Here is a 14,308-nt window from a genome sequence, read left to right as displayed (position 1 = left end):
GTAACATGTCTTCTCCCTCTAGAAGGGTGGAATGCTACCCCCGTCGCCAGAACTGGCGAGGGGGTAGTATTCCAATTCGTATGACACCTTACACGACATGTTTTGATAAAGCCAAACCAAAGTTGCTATATAACCGCGAGGATTATAAGGCGCTTAAGAGTATATGGTATGGCATTATCCCGGATCAGCTTAGGGAGTTGTTCCCGACAGCTGCAGACAGGCTCAGCTCATGCCAGAGCTCCATCTCACATAAAACCACGCACTCTGCCTCCAGGATTGATGAGGCCTTCCATAGGAGTGGCTCACAGGTTATATATGTGTCCAGATATAGGTTTAGATATAGGTATACTATATCTAAGCAAGGGGTGATTACACCCACTTGCCCCAGCTGAGTGATCAGCCAGTTGTGTCAATTTAAGAACCAGCCAGGGGTGGCAAAAGCTATGCTTCAGCCCCTGGTAGGCCTTGGTGGCACCTATGCCCTGAGCACCTATAGTGCATGGTACAGGGGCTGACAAGGAGTCCATTTCCAATTGTGGTATGTACCTATAGCACATGTATTATAAATTTAGAGAGAGAACAGCAGGCTGGGGGTCTGATTAGCAGGCCCACAGCCTCAGTAAGTCGAAAACCAGTGAAGCAAAAAGCAAAAATTGGGGTGACCATAGGATAGCAGACCCTACTCTCCTACATAACCCCCCCCCCAAACGCAGGGACATTAAACTTAACCTTGACCAGATAAGTCTTCATGTTCTAAGTGGAAGTACCTGGAGAGACCATCTGCATTACCATGGTCAGTCCCTGGGCGGTGCTCCACTGTAAAGTCCATCCCCTGTAGGGAAATGGACCACCTGAGCAGTTTGGGATTTTCACCCTTCATCTGATTTAGCCACAAGAGGGGCTTATGGTCTGTCTGAATTAGGAAGTGAGTACCAAACAAGTATGGCCTCAACTTCTTCAGGGCCCAAACCACAGCAAAGGCCTCCCTCTCAATAGCTGACCAACGTTTCTCCCTGGGGGTCAGCCTTCTGCTAATAAAAGCAATGGGCTGGTCTTGACCATCTTGATTAAGTTGTGAAAGCACAGCTCCCACCCCCAACTCAGAAGCATCTGTCTGTACAATGAACTGTTTGGAGTAGTCAGGACTCTTCAGGATAGGTGCAGAGCACATGGCCTTCTTCAGGTCATCAAATGCCTTTTGACAGCTAACTGTCCACTGAACCTTTTTGGGCATCTTCTTGGATGTCAAGTCATTCAATGGTGTCACAATGGACCCATAGTTCTTTACAAATTTTCTGTAATACCCAGTCAGGCCCAAGAAGGCTCTGACTTGTGTCTGGGTAGTTGGAGGAGCCCAGTCCTGTATGGTCTGGATCTTGCTCTCCAGTGGTTGAACTTGACCCCCACCTACTAGGTGGCCCAAGTACACAACCTTGCTCTGCCCTATCTGGCACTTAGTAGCCTTGATAGTCAGGCCTGCCTTTTGCAGGGCCTCCAGAACCTTCTTCAGGTGGATCAGGTGATCCTCCCAGGTGGAGCTAAAGACAGCAATATCATCTAGATATGCTGCACAAAAGTCTTCCAACCCAGCAAGGACTTGGTTCACCAACCTTTGGAAAGTGGCAGGTGCATTCTTCAAGCCAAAGGGCATTACCACAAATTGATAATGTCCACTAGGGGTCGAAAATGCTGTTTTGGCTTTTGACTCCTCAGCTAGTCTGATTTGCCAGTAGCCAGCTGTCAAATCAAATGTGCTCAGAAACTTGGCAGCAGCCAATTTATCAATGAGCTCATCTGCTCTTGGAATGGGATGAGCATCTGTCCTAGTGACAGCATTGAGACCTCTGTAGTCCACACAAAACCTCATTTCTCTCTTCCCATCTTTGGTATGAGGTTTTGGCACAAGGACCACTGGGCTAGCCCATGGGCTCTCTGATGGCTCAATCACTCCAAGTTCCAACATCTTTTGCACCTCAGCCTTTATACAATCCCTGACATGGTCAGGTTGCCTGTAGATCTTATTCTTCACAGGCAGATTGTCACCAGTGTCCACCTCATGGGTGCACCAGTTAGTCTGACTGGGTGTGAGTGAAAACAATTGTCTGTGGGCCTGCAACACCTGTCTGCAGTCCACCTGTTGCTGCTCAGTGAGGCTGCCTGCCAAGGCTACTCCATCAACTGAACCATCATCAGGGTTCTGGGAAAGCAGGTCTGGGAGAGGGTCACTCTCTTCCTCCTGTTCCCCATCTGTGGCCATGAGGAGACTCATGTCCTCCCTGTCAACAAATGCTTTCAATCTGTTCACATGGAGCACCCTGTGGGGGCTCCTAGGGGTACCAAAGTCAACCAAGTAGGTGACTTCTCCCTTCTTTTCAATGATAGGGTAGGGTCCAGTCCATTTGTCCTGGAGAGCTGCTGGCCCCACTGGGTCCAACACCCACACCTTCTGTCCTGGCTGGAACTCAACCATAACAGCCTTTTGGTCATGCCAGGCTTTCTGTAATTCCTGACTTGCCTCAAGGTTTTTGGATGCTCTCTCCATGTATTCAGCCATCCTGGAGCGGAGACCAAGTACATAGTCCACAATGTCTAGTTTAGGCTTTTTGAGAGGTAACTCCCATCCTTCCTTCACCAAACTCAATGGACCTCTTACAGGGTGGCCAAACAAAAGTTCAAAAGGGCTGTAGCCAACCCCCTTCTGTGGGACCTCTCTGTAAGCAAAGAGCAAGCAGGGTAAAAGGATGTCCCATTTCCGCCTAAGCTTCTCTGGTAAACCTTTTATCATTCCCTTTAGGGTCTTGTTGAACCTTTCCACAAGCCCATTGCACTGTGGATGGTAGGGTGTGGTAAACTTATAGTTTACTCCACACTCTTTCCACATTGCTTTTAAGTATCCAGACATAAAGTTAGTACCTCTGTCTGAAAGAACCTCCTTTGGAAAGCCCACTCTTGAAAAAACTGCAATGAGGGCTTTTGCCACCACAGGAGCTGTGGTGGTCCTCAGGGGAATTGCCTCTGGGTACCTGGTGGCATGATCCACTACCACCAGTATAAATCTGTGCCCAGATGCTGTTTGAGGATCCATGGGACCCACAATGTCTATTCCAACTCTTTCAAAGGGTACCCCCACCACAGGTAGTGGTATCAGGGGGGCCTTTGTTGTGCCACCTGACTTACCACTGGCTTGGCAAGTGACACAGGAGCGACAAAACTCCTTGACATTTTCTGACATGTGAGGCCAGTGAAAGTGTGGAACAAGCCTGTCCCAAGTCTTATTCTGGCCTAAGTGTCCTGCAAGGGGAATATCATGGGCCAAGGTAAGAAGGAAGCCCCTAAACTTCAAAGGTATAACCAACCTCCTGGTGGTGCCAGGCTTGGGGTCTCTAGCCTCTGAATAAAGGAGCCCTTCATCCCAATACACCTTATGGGTACCTTGAGCATTCCCTGCAGCCTCAGCAGCAGCTTGCTGTCTGAGGGGTTCAAGTGAAGGGCAATCTAATTGGGCCTGCCCCAGGTCTGCCCTTGAGGGTCCCCCTGTCCCCAGAAACTCAACCTGTTCAGGTTCAAGCTCATCTGAGACAGTCTCCTCTTGGACTGCAGAATCAGTTTCCTGTGAAACTTGATCCTCAACCTGGGGCAAGTGGGAAGGCACAGCCTTAACCCTCTTGCTCCTCCTCTTGGGTTGTGGTTGGTCTATTGTTTCAAGATCCACCACTGGTTCAGGAAGGCACTTCTTAGCCTGAGACCTTGTCACTGCAAGGACATGAGCTGAAATCCCTAGCATTTCTGCATGAGTCCTGTACTCCACTTCTGACCAAACTGAGCTTTCAAGATCATTGCCTAACAGACAGTCTACTGGGAGGTCTGCACTCACAACAACTTTCTTTAGGCCATCTACCCCTCCCCAGGAGAAGTTCACAACAGCCACACTATGGGAAGTAGTGGAGTTGCTTGCATTGGTCACTAGGTAACTTTCACCTAGTACAATCTGTCCAGGGTCCACAAAGCCAGGTGTCACCATTGTGACACTGGCACAAGTGTCCCTGTAGGCCTGAGCCAGTTTCTCATTAATTAAGGGAGTCTGCCTATATTTGCCCAGGTTACTGGGGCTTACTGCAGTGGGCAAAGATATGTCCACATCATATAGGAGAACTGCCTGTGTGGGGATTCTGACTAGGCCAGATTCCACCTCAGTACCCAGGGTCAACCCTACTAAACCCTTTGGCTGTGTACCACCACTGCTGACTGTACTAGGGGGTGCAGTTGCTTTAGGAGCTGCAGTGGTGGGGACTGGATTTTTCTTAGTGCATTCACTGCCCCAGTGTGAAACTGATTTGCAGGTATTACACCAAGGTTTCTTTGGGCCATCATTCTTCTTTTTCTTGTTTCCATTTTGGGAACCCCCCTCCTTATTGCTAGTTTGGGGGCCTGAAGACTTCTGGTCCTTTTTTTTATCTTTCTGATTCCCACCCTTCTGGTCTGTTTTCTTCTGGTCACCTTGGTTCTGGTTTTTCTGCTTAATCCTTGTTCTGACCCATTTGTCTGCCTTCTTTCCCAATTCTTGGGGAGAGGTCAAATCAGAGTCAACAAGGTATTGATGCAACAGCTGGTTCTGACAGTTATTAAGGATCTGTTCTCTCATCATAAGATTGTACAATCCTGTATAGTCTGAAACTTTACTTCCCTGCAGCCAACCCTCCAGAGCCTTAGTGGCACAATCTACAAAATCAGTCCAGTCCTGAGTCTGTGCTTTTTGGGTGTCTCTGAACAACAACCTGTATTGCTCAGTGGTTAGGCCAAACCCTTCAATAAGAGCACTCTTCAGAACAGAGTAGTTTTTGGCATCCTCAGGTCTAACAGTGAGGAGCCTGTCCCTCCCTTTCTCAGAAAAGGAGTACCATAAAATTGCTGCCCACTGATCCTCAGGGACCTGCTGTACCATGCAGGCCCTCTCAAGAGCAGTCATCCATTTGTGGATATCATCCCCTTCCTTGTAGGGGGGCACAATTTTTGTCAGGTTTCTATTGTCATAGGCCCTGTCTTTTTCTTTAGGAATTTTGCTGCCACCAGTGGCATCTAAGCCACTTATTTTTTTCTCCCTTGCCAAGGTAAGTTTAGCTTGTTCCAAGGTAAGCTTAGCTTGAGCCAGGGCTACCTCTTCCCTCTCTATCTGGAGTTGGACAGCCCTCATTCTGGCCCTATGCTCTTTTCTCTGGGAGGAAGTCATCCCTCTTTGAGATTCTCTTGAGGCACTAGAAAGGTGAGAGTCCCCTGATAGAGACCTCTCCCTCCTATTACCTGGGAGAATTAGGTTATGAGATCTGGGGTGGTGCTGGCCCCCCCCATTCCCATGTAGGTCCAAGTTGGCCTGGTTAAGGCTGGCAACCTGTACCTGGTTTCCCTGCTGATCCTGATCTTCAGGCTCTTCTAAATCAGAGCCTTCCTCTTCCTCTTCCTCCTCTACTGCATCATCATCTGGAAGATCCTCATTCTCAGGGGAGTTTATCCCTTCACCTGATTCTAAGGGAGCCTGACTCACCTTATCTAGGTCATCCTTTTCTAGGAGAGCTATTAGGGAAGGAATGGTAGGGCCTCTGCCCTTTTTTAGCCCCCTGGCTGTGCACAAGGCACTCAGGTCTTTGTGGCTAAGGTTGTCATATCTGGATGTTGTCCCTATAGGATCAACTTCTACAGGAGCAGAGCCTGAGGCTCTACCTGTATCAGACATGACTGCTAGTGAGGTGTAAGTGGTGCACTTACCTACACTAAGTGGTTTCCTACTGTACCTTGCTAGTGAGTTGTAGTCAGGGTGTGCTACTCCCTTTAATCTACAACTACTAAGTTCAGTAGAACTTAATATGCTAAGCTTTTGATTTATATGTACCTAGAGGTACTTGATGTGATCTTTCAATTTGATAAAGATTGCAATGGTAAAACAAACAGCAAGCTCAAATCCGCACCGCTGCACACCAATGTGAGAAGTTGGCCTGATATGTAGTGTTTCCAATTCTGGAACCACTGGGTATCAGTCCAAACAAACCCCAAAGATGTCAGGTTGTAAGTCAACCTTGTAGACAAGCTATCCTAGTGGTAGCATGGACTAAGCAGCCTTAAAGGCTTAACTTAAGAGGTCGTGTTAAGCGAGCTTGTTTTACCACATACAATCCTGTAATCAAATGAAAGGACACCACACAAGTATATATTGTAAAAATATATGTATTTATTTCTAAATTACTCCCCAGTACTCTTTATGAGGAAAGGGGCACAAGCGTTAAATCAAAAGCACTGTTACACATATAAAGTTGGCACAATTATGGCTGAGGGCGGGGGGCCACTCAGACCATATACTAAAAAAAGTGGTATAAGTAACACTTATCGAGCAATGGTTAGGCCTAGGGCCTAGAGATTCGCTGGGAGCAGTCAGGACAAGCAATGAAGAAGTCGGGAGTAGCCCACAGGATACGGGTGCAGCACGGAAAGTGCGGCGCGCACCAATGTAAAGTCAATGGTGCGTAAAAGTTAGTTAAAGTGAATTAAATGATACTTCCGCTGAACCTAGAAACACAAAACTTCAGACACAGACCCTAGAGGTGTGTGCCAGTGTAAGGACACCGGCGTTGCAAAGTTACCTCACCCACAGGCCGTGGGTGCACAGGGTCGAAGTGGCGTCGGGTTCTGTCACGCAGGTTCTTGGTGCTTGGAGCTGTTGCAGCTGCAGGCGCTGTGAAGCAGAAGTGTCCGGTGCGATCCAAGGGTGGATCGAAGTAGAAAAGTACCTGAAAGCAGAGGGGACAGAGTCTGGGTCACTCAGCAGTGACCAGGGTGGAACCAGGACGGAACCAGGCAATGTCGGGCGCAATCAGGCGGTTGTCGATAGGCTTCTCTCCGCTGTCACGTGGGCTCTGGGGCATCTGCGACGTCCAGGAGCAGGTCACGATCTGTCCCACGTAGGCTCTCGCCGTCAGCACCGTCGGCTTGAAGATTGTAGCAAACAGCACTTGGCAAAAGCAATCCACGCGGAACCGGGAGATTGCTTATCACTCGAACCAGGAGGGTCAGAGTGGGTGCTCCTTTTCACAGGAGCTGGTGCAGATCTGGAGCAACCAGAAAAGCAAGTCGGTTTTCAAGTTTCGTCGGCACAGGGGCCACAAGCCAGCTGGCAAGTGACCGGGCCAACGCGTCGAGCACACACAGGCAGAAGGGCCCCACGCAGCACTCGTCGAGTGTGGAGGGGTGAGCTTTGGTGCAAGTGGAGCTCGGGGCTGGGGCTTCTCAAACCCCGGTGTACAGCTTCGAGGGTCACTCGTGGGCTGCACGGTCAGCGTCTCGTGGCCTTTTCAAGATGGCGTGCCCCACGCTTCCGGTCGCCTCCACGGGTCTCAGCTCTGCAGGGACTGTGGATCGGGCAGGTAGAAGGCAGGCAAGCTTGATCTCGTCGATCTCTGTCGCTCGAGTTCCGGCGGGAACTGCAACAAAGCAAGGGTCGAGGGCTGGATGGTGCCTGTTTGCACAGGGTGGTCACTCCTTGACCACAAGGGAGATTCTTCAGTCTTCTCACGTCGTGTAGAAAGTCGAAGGGTCCAGATTTCGTTTCTTATGTTTCTTCAGGATGATCTGAAGTCCGTTGGGACTGCTCCCCCTCTTATTCGAATCTAGGGGGTTGGACATCCTGCTAGGTCCCCTCCTATGGGTGGGACCCAGGAAGGGGGTGGTTACACCCCTCTCCTTTGATCCTGGCCGCGCTGGGACAGGGGCTGGGAGGCCCCAGAACCGGTTTGGCCGGATCCTGCAAGGGGCAGCCTTGTGCTCCCCAGGCAGTGTCTGGTTTCTTTGAAACCTCCCTACTCCAATCCACTATCTCCTGTCTGGGGTGGTTTGACACCGCCCTGTGACAGGAAACTCTTTGTCCAGGCCTCCTCTGCCGGGTTTCGGTCAGCAGCAGGAGGCCAGACCCGTGTCTGTGGCAGGGGCATCCATTTTGTGGATCTGAGGCTCATTTTAAATCAACCGCGTTTCAGCAAAGTAACATGTCTTCTCCCTCTAGAAGGGTGGAATGCTACCCCCGTCGCCAGAACTGGCGAGGGGGTAGTATTCCAATTCGTATGACACCTTACACGACATGTTTTGATAAAGCCAAACCAAAGTTGCTATATAACCGCGAGGATTATAAGGCGCTTAAGAGTATATGGTATGGCATTATCCCGGATCAGCTTAGGGAGTTGTTCCCGACAGCTGCAGACAGGCTCAGCTCATGCCAGAGCTCCATCTCACATAAAACCACGCACTCTGCCTCCAGGATTGATGAGGCCTTCCATAGGAGTGGCTCACAGGTTATATATGTGTCCAGATATAGGTTTAGATATAGGTATACTATATCTAAGCAAGGGGTGATTACACCCACTTGCCCCAGCTGAGTGATCAGCCAGTTGTGTCAATTTAAGAACCAGCCAGGGGTGGCAAAAGCTATGCTTCAGCCCCTGGTAGGCCTTGGTGGCACCTATGCCCTGAGCACCTATAGTGCATGGTACAGGGGCTGACAAGGAGTCCATTTCCAATTGTGGTATGTACCTATAGCACATGTATTATAAATTTAGAGAGAGAACAGCAGGCTGGGGGTCTGATTAGCAGGCCCACAGCCTCAGTAAGTCGAAAACCAGTGAAGCAAAAAGCAAAAATTGGGGTGACCATAGGATAGCAGACCCTACTCTCCTACACAGGTGGTGTTGAAATAGGAGCTGAAGGGTTCTTGGACCTCTGTTGTGCTGCCTGAGATATGACCGAGTCCGGTCGAGGGTGTCCTAATAAGCAAGATGGAGTATCAGGTGGCGCTCGATACTTCTTCTCAATTCTTGGAAGGACTGCCGGAATGGAAGCGGGCGTTTTCATGATGTTGAGGCCCTCTTTCCATATGTATTCAATGTTAGGGATAGCTCTGGTAATTCTGCGATACCCCTCCTTAAAGTCATGCAAGAAGCAGTCAGATTTCTCAATTGTGACAGACAATTCAAATCTATTAGCCGCACGTTGCATAATATTATGAAATCCGACAATATCCTCAGGCGGAGAATCTGACGGGCGTGGCACAGGCGGTGAAGGCATGGGAATGACATAATCCTACCACGGATCCGTGGGTGTATGATCTGGCAACTCGCCCTCTTCCCTGCCATCATCCTCATCATGAGAAGAAGTATCCGTGCCACCATGGGGTGTAGGGCCAGTATCCTGCATTGGTGACAATGAAGCTCGCGGCGAAGGAGGCCTTGGCATGTCAACTGGGACAGGCGGCACAAAAGGTGCAACTGGAGTTGGAGGAAATCTCTGGCGATAGTCTGCCAACATAGCTTGTAAGTCTTGAATTAAAGTATATGGCAGATGACTTGTGTCCACTGAATGAGGAGGTCTGGTATGGGGCGAATGATATGGCGTTGACAAGGCTTCATTCGCATAATGCTTTGGTCATTGTCCTCATCTTCCTCCTGATACTTGATGTTCAATTGTGAAGGGTGACGGGCAACCCCAAAAGGTCTATCATCGTCTTCGCCGTCATCCGAATCATCCTCCACATATGTCTCCAAAAGGTGTGATGGTAAGAGTGGAGAAATGTGAGAGTAGTCTCTGATAAGTTTTCATTTGGAAACGGGTATATTGCACCCTCGTAGGAGGTGTACTGTGCAGCAGATGAGTTGATGCCATTGCTTTCGTAGAAGTCGATGACGACGAACCTGTTGTCATTGGAATTGTCGTCGACGGGACTGTCGATGGCATTTCCGTCGACGGAGCGGTCGTCGACGGTATTGATGTTGCCGTCGACGAAGCCGTCAATGGTATCCTCGTCGACGAGGCCGTCGATGGTGTCTTCGTCGACAAATCCTTCGTCGATTGTGTCTTCGTCGACGAACTCTTCGTCGACGAGGTCATCGATGGTGAACTTTAATGCATCTCGCCCATCGGCAGTAGCCTGGGTAATATGGCTTAGGCCTCCTCCGAGACCATAGGCAGCACTTGCACAACCGAGCCCCATATGATATGGAAATAAAGACCCAAAAAGCATGCAGTGTCACCAACCACAATTCTAGGCTTGCGGGAGAGAACATTGTCTTGCCAAGTTGTTCAGACTCTGGGATTCCATATGCGCTCGAGTGGTAGGGAATGCGCCGGAATAAATCCTGGATGTGGAGGTTTGAACCACCAAACTCTGCAGGATGGGGTGCTGGGTGAGGAAACTGGGAACCACAAGAGCGGGACGATGGTGGTGGGCAATCTTCCCATAAAAAAGGAGTCTCTCTGCAAGGTTTGGACCAGGCCCCCAGTAGGACATCCTTAAGTGTTTTATTGAATGGAAGAAGTGGTTCAGAAAAGGAAACTCCAGATTGCAGCACCGGTATCACGACATTCTTTTTGACCGCCACTTCGGGCATGTGAAGGTCCAAGACCTCAGCCACCCTAAGCACCACAATCGGAAAAGAGGCTCCCTCCTCCATAGCCACGGTAGGAGGAGAAACTAGACCAGTGTCAGTGAAGTGTCTAACCCACTGGCTCTGCAAGGTCCTCATTATAGTTGTCCTGTTCCTGCTCTTCTTCAGGGAACTGGTACCAATATGGGTCCATAGACTGCTTCCATTTATCTCCCTCTCCAGGCTTGTCAAATAAATAAGGCACTTTCTTTGTTCTGGGAAGCATGGACCTGGTTGGTGTCAGATGCTGCTGCCTGCTTCAGCCCCCAGTCAGAATCAGGAATAACGATGGGGGCAGCGGCAAGGGGGTTGTCAGCACTGGAGAGGCATTGAGGAAGGTCTCGGTTTCACCAAAGCAGCTACAGATCCAGCAAGGGATGCTAGGGACCCAACTAGCGCCAAAGGACCTGCTGGCGTGGATCCAGTGGGGACACCTCCCAAGCCTATGGGCCCTAAGGTGATACAGAGGGGACGGGCCACCCAGATATGAGATGCATGGCTTCATAAAATTACTTTAGCTGACAAGGGGTCACTCCAGCTCCAAGAAAATCGGAGAATCGCTGAACAGACCTGGGTTCATGTTCGGCTGACTCGAAAGGCCTGGAGTGCCGTTGCTCCTGCGTCTTGTCAGAAGACTTTGTCAGACGCAGTGAAGTAGAAGATCGCTTCGACTTCTTGAATTTTTTGTGTCTGTGGAACTTATCCAATGACTTGGAGTGTGAAAACGTACATCAAGAAGGACTCCACAAATAGTCCCGGGACCTTCCGAATGAACGGGACCTTGAGCGTCGCTGATTCAACTGATGTCAGGCTGTGAAGAGAGGAAATTGAGGGATCGCTCCCTGAGCGTCTTGGGATGCATGACACGACAGTCCTCACAGGTCTTGGAGTCCTGCTCCAGACACCACACACACCAAGTGGGGTTTTTTGTAAATAACAGGGGTCTCTCACCGACATGTGCCTGTGACAGGTCCCAGAGGGTTTGAATCCAGCAGGTTTTCCTGGCAGGAGAAAAATCTCAAAAAGGTTTGACAAAACATTGAAAAAATAGGCAGTCAAAAAGTAACGGACGGTAGCTCAGATCAGATCACAGCTATCTGCACCTGAAAGGAAAAACTGAGGTCAGACCCCCAAGGTGGCACGTATTCAGGTACTGTGCCTGTCACTTCCAGAATGGACAATGCCAACAATGCCACCCGTAGCTGGACAAAGCCACCTACCAGCATGCATGGGTATTGCTTTGAAAACTCTCCAGACACAGTGTGATGCATGGGGAATATTCTAAGCTAAGAGACAATTGTAAGACTGAAGAAAGCTCTGCTGTTAAGAGATTTTGATCACACCACCCAGAAAACCTGATCCACCTTCCTAAAAAATAGGTATATGGAAGGATGTCTGGCAGCAGGCGCCACATCTGTAATCTCAGCAGAACAGGAGTGAGCATCGAAATTATTTCTCTCAGCCTTCAAACGTGAACATTTAGGGTTTGTACACTGTGGTGCAAACTCAACATGTTCAGCTCTGACAGAAGAGTATTCTTGCACAGAAGAAACCATGGAACACTGACTCTAAGGTGGAAAAGTTGATACTACATTCTTCTTGTCCAGTCTAGGGTTTCAAGATAAACTTCTGATCATTGTTATTTTGTTTTCTGAGCCACCCAGTGTAGAGAAAGGCTTTGTGTGAAAGCAGATTTTGCGCTCCATGGGCAAAGCAATGGAAGAATGCGAGCTATATGCAAATGCTTTAAACATACTAAACTGTAGAGGGAAAGTCTGCGCGTGCAAGCATCCTACAGCAATCTATTTAGAGGAAATTCTAAAGAACAACTTTGATTTGTATGAGTTTAACGATGCCTAATCCAAAAATCCCTTGTGATAAATGACTTGCCACCTTAGGGGTAAATGGGAGGCGGGCAACTTTGGCACCAGGAAAGGGGCCAATAATAGGGATTGCAAGTCAAAGGAAGAGGGGGTCTAGGCCGTACCTGGCCATACAGTCTGGAGCTATGTTTATCATCTTTGCTTTGTGCTACATCCAGTTGCCAATCACTTTTGGGAGCACTGGTGGAGTTATGGGAAAGACATTTAGAAATGTCCTTGACTGAGCAATGAAAAGGGCATTCCCCTTAGATCAAGACTCTTGAAAACACAATGGAAATCAGTAAAGTCCCTACTATTCCATCTCTGCTTCATTAAGGTTAACTGTAGACAATCACCTTTTCGCTGATGCCCTACAAATTCATCAATTTTCCCAGATTTGGGTTTTTTATCTGGATAACCTCTGAATTTATAAATGGGGACCTCTAACGTCATTGAATGATCCATTTCTGCAGCCCTTTCTTCAATACTGGGTGGTCGCCAGTGTTTGGCAATGTCACCTTTGGCCAGTATACGCTGATGTGAATTAATAACAGTTTACTATCCTTGTGACTGGTTACATGCGGTAGCTCAAACTTCAGGTCACTAGCAAAGGTCCGACCCATCACCCCCACCAATATCTACGAATTCGCTCCCTATAGCATTGAAGTTATGGGTATGTCCCAGAAGTGTGAAATAAGCCTGCTTTTGGACTCACTTATCTAAGGCAGTTCGAGTTAGGGACCCACCCAAATAATTAGAACTAGGTTTAGGTGATACATTTTCAATGGAAGTATTGCAACTGGATAATTCTGAATTGGGTTGCAATTGAACAGACCTTTGGGTCATCCTGGCTTCCTGCCAATCCTCATTCTCCAGAGAACCGGTGTCTTTCTCCCATGTCTCTTGCAGAGCCTGGAATGTGTCATACTTGTGACTCACTAGGGACTTGTAAAGGTATGAGATCTTGTGTCTAACCATGTGTCCCATTAATAACTTCCCCTCCAACAAATTAAACTCAGTAAGACCTGTAAGCCTGTGAACATGGGTAAGCATTGTGCCTCAGCTGCAAACAATTCACTCTTGTGCATGTCGTAATTTTACTGAAGATCTCCTGAGGAACGTATATCAGTGCCAACTATCACATCCCCCAGTCTAGACACCCCTATATTATCTCATCTCTTGAAGCCTTGTAGTGTGTGTACCTGGCTGACCCATGGCCTCACTTACAGTAAAGTTTTCCATGTGAGTTGGCAGTGCTAGTCAGTATCACATAAGGTGTTTTGCCATATCTTCATCCCAATAGTCGAAGAGAAGGTAAACCCAAGGTCAGTGTCCCACCACATCAATATGGTCCACCCCATCACCCACATGGCCCATCTCTCCATGGCATATGCGGGATCAGGATCGCATTGTGTAGCCATTCATTAACTATAATGTGCTGAGATACGCAATAGCATGCCCTAGCATCTGTGGCCCCAAATCTGCCATCAAACTGAGATTTATAACCCTTATCCATGGCTATTCTGGTTTTTCTGCACTTCCCAGAGATAAACTCGGACCACTGCCATCAATCTGGAGAAGTATCCTCGTGGGATTTTGTATGGATAGTTGCCTAGGTTGAAAAGTACTTGATGAAGTATCAACGTCCTGGCCTCCTCTCTCTCAACCAATTTTTTTTGCTGTTTGCAGATCAAGGATTGGCAAAAACTCCTATTTTGGGCTTTTCTAAATTACAAGAAACTAGGACACTCATATGTTCTTGATGATTTGGAAAGACTCAAAATGTTCACTTCTTCCACCAATTGAACCAGGAGAAAATGTTTGGATATCCCTGGCAGAATCTGTAATGAGGAATCTTAAAATCTGGCCTTACTATTTTGATCAAAACCTAGCATGTATCTGCCTTGTGTTATCCTCTACCAAGTCAGGATATGAATGGAATGCCGTACCAACAAGCAGTGGATGATGGTGCGGCTGGATAGCAGTCACTCT

At 48.5% G+C, this 14,308-nt stretch overlaps 1 protein-coding gene across 1 annotated transcript in view; it reads right to left on the bottom strand.

Annotated features, from left to right (window-relative positions):
• P4HTM (prolyl 4-hydroxylase, transmembrane) overlaps nucleotides 1-14,308 on the bottom strand; it is a 215,979-nt gene that overhangs the window by 31,753 nt on the left and 169,918 nt on the right. The window lies entirely within an intron of this gene.

Source organism: Lissotriton vulgaris, chromosome 9, assembly GCF_964263255.1.
Source record: "Lissotriton vulgaris chromosome 9, aLisVul1.2, whole genome shotgun sequence".
NCBI classification, from domain to species: domain Eukaryota; kingdom Metazoa; phylum Chordata; class Amphibia; order Caudata; family Salamandridae; genus Lissotriton; species Lissotriton vulgaris.
This window is presented reverse-complemented; position numbering and strand designations above follow the sequence as displayed.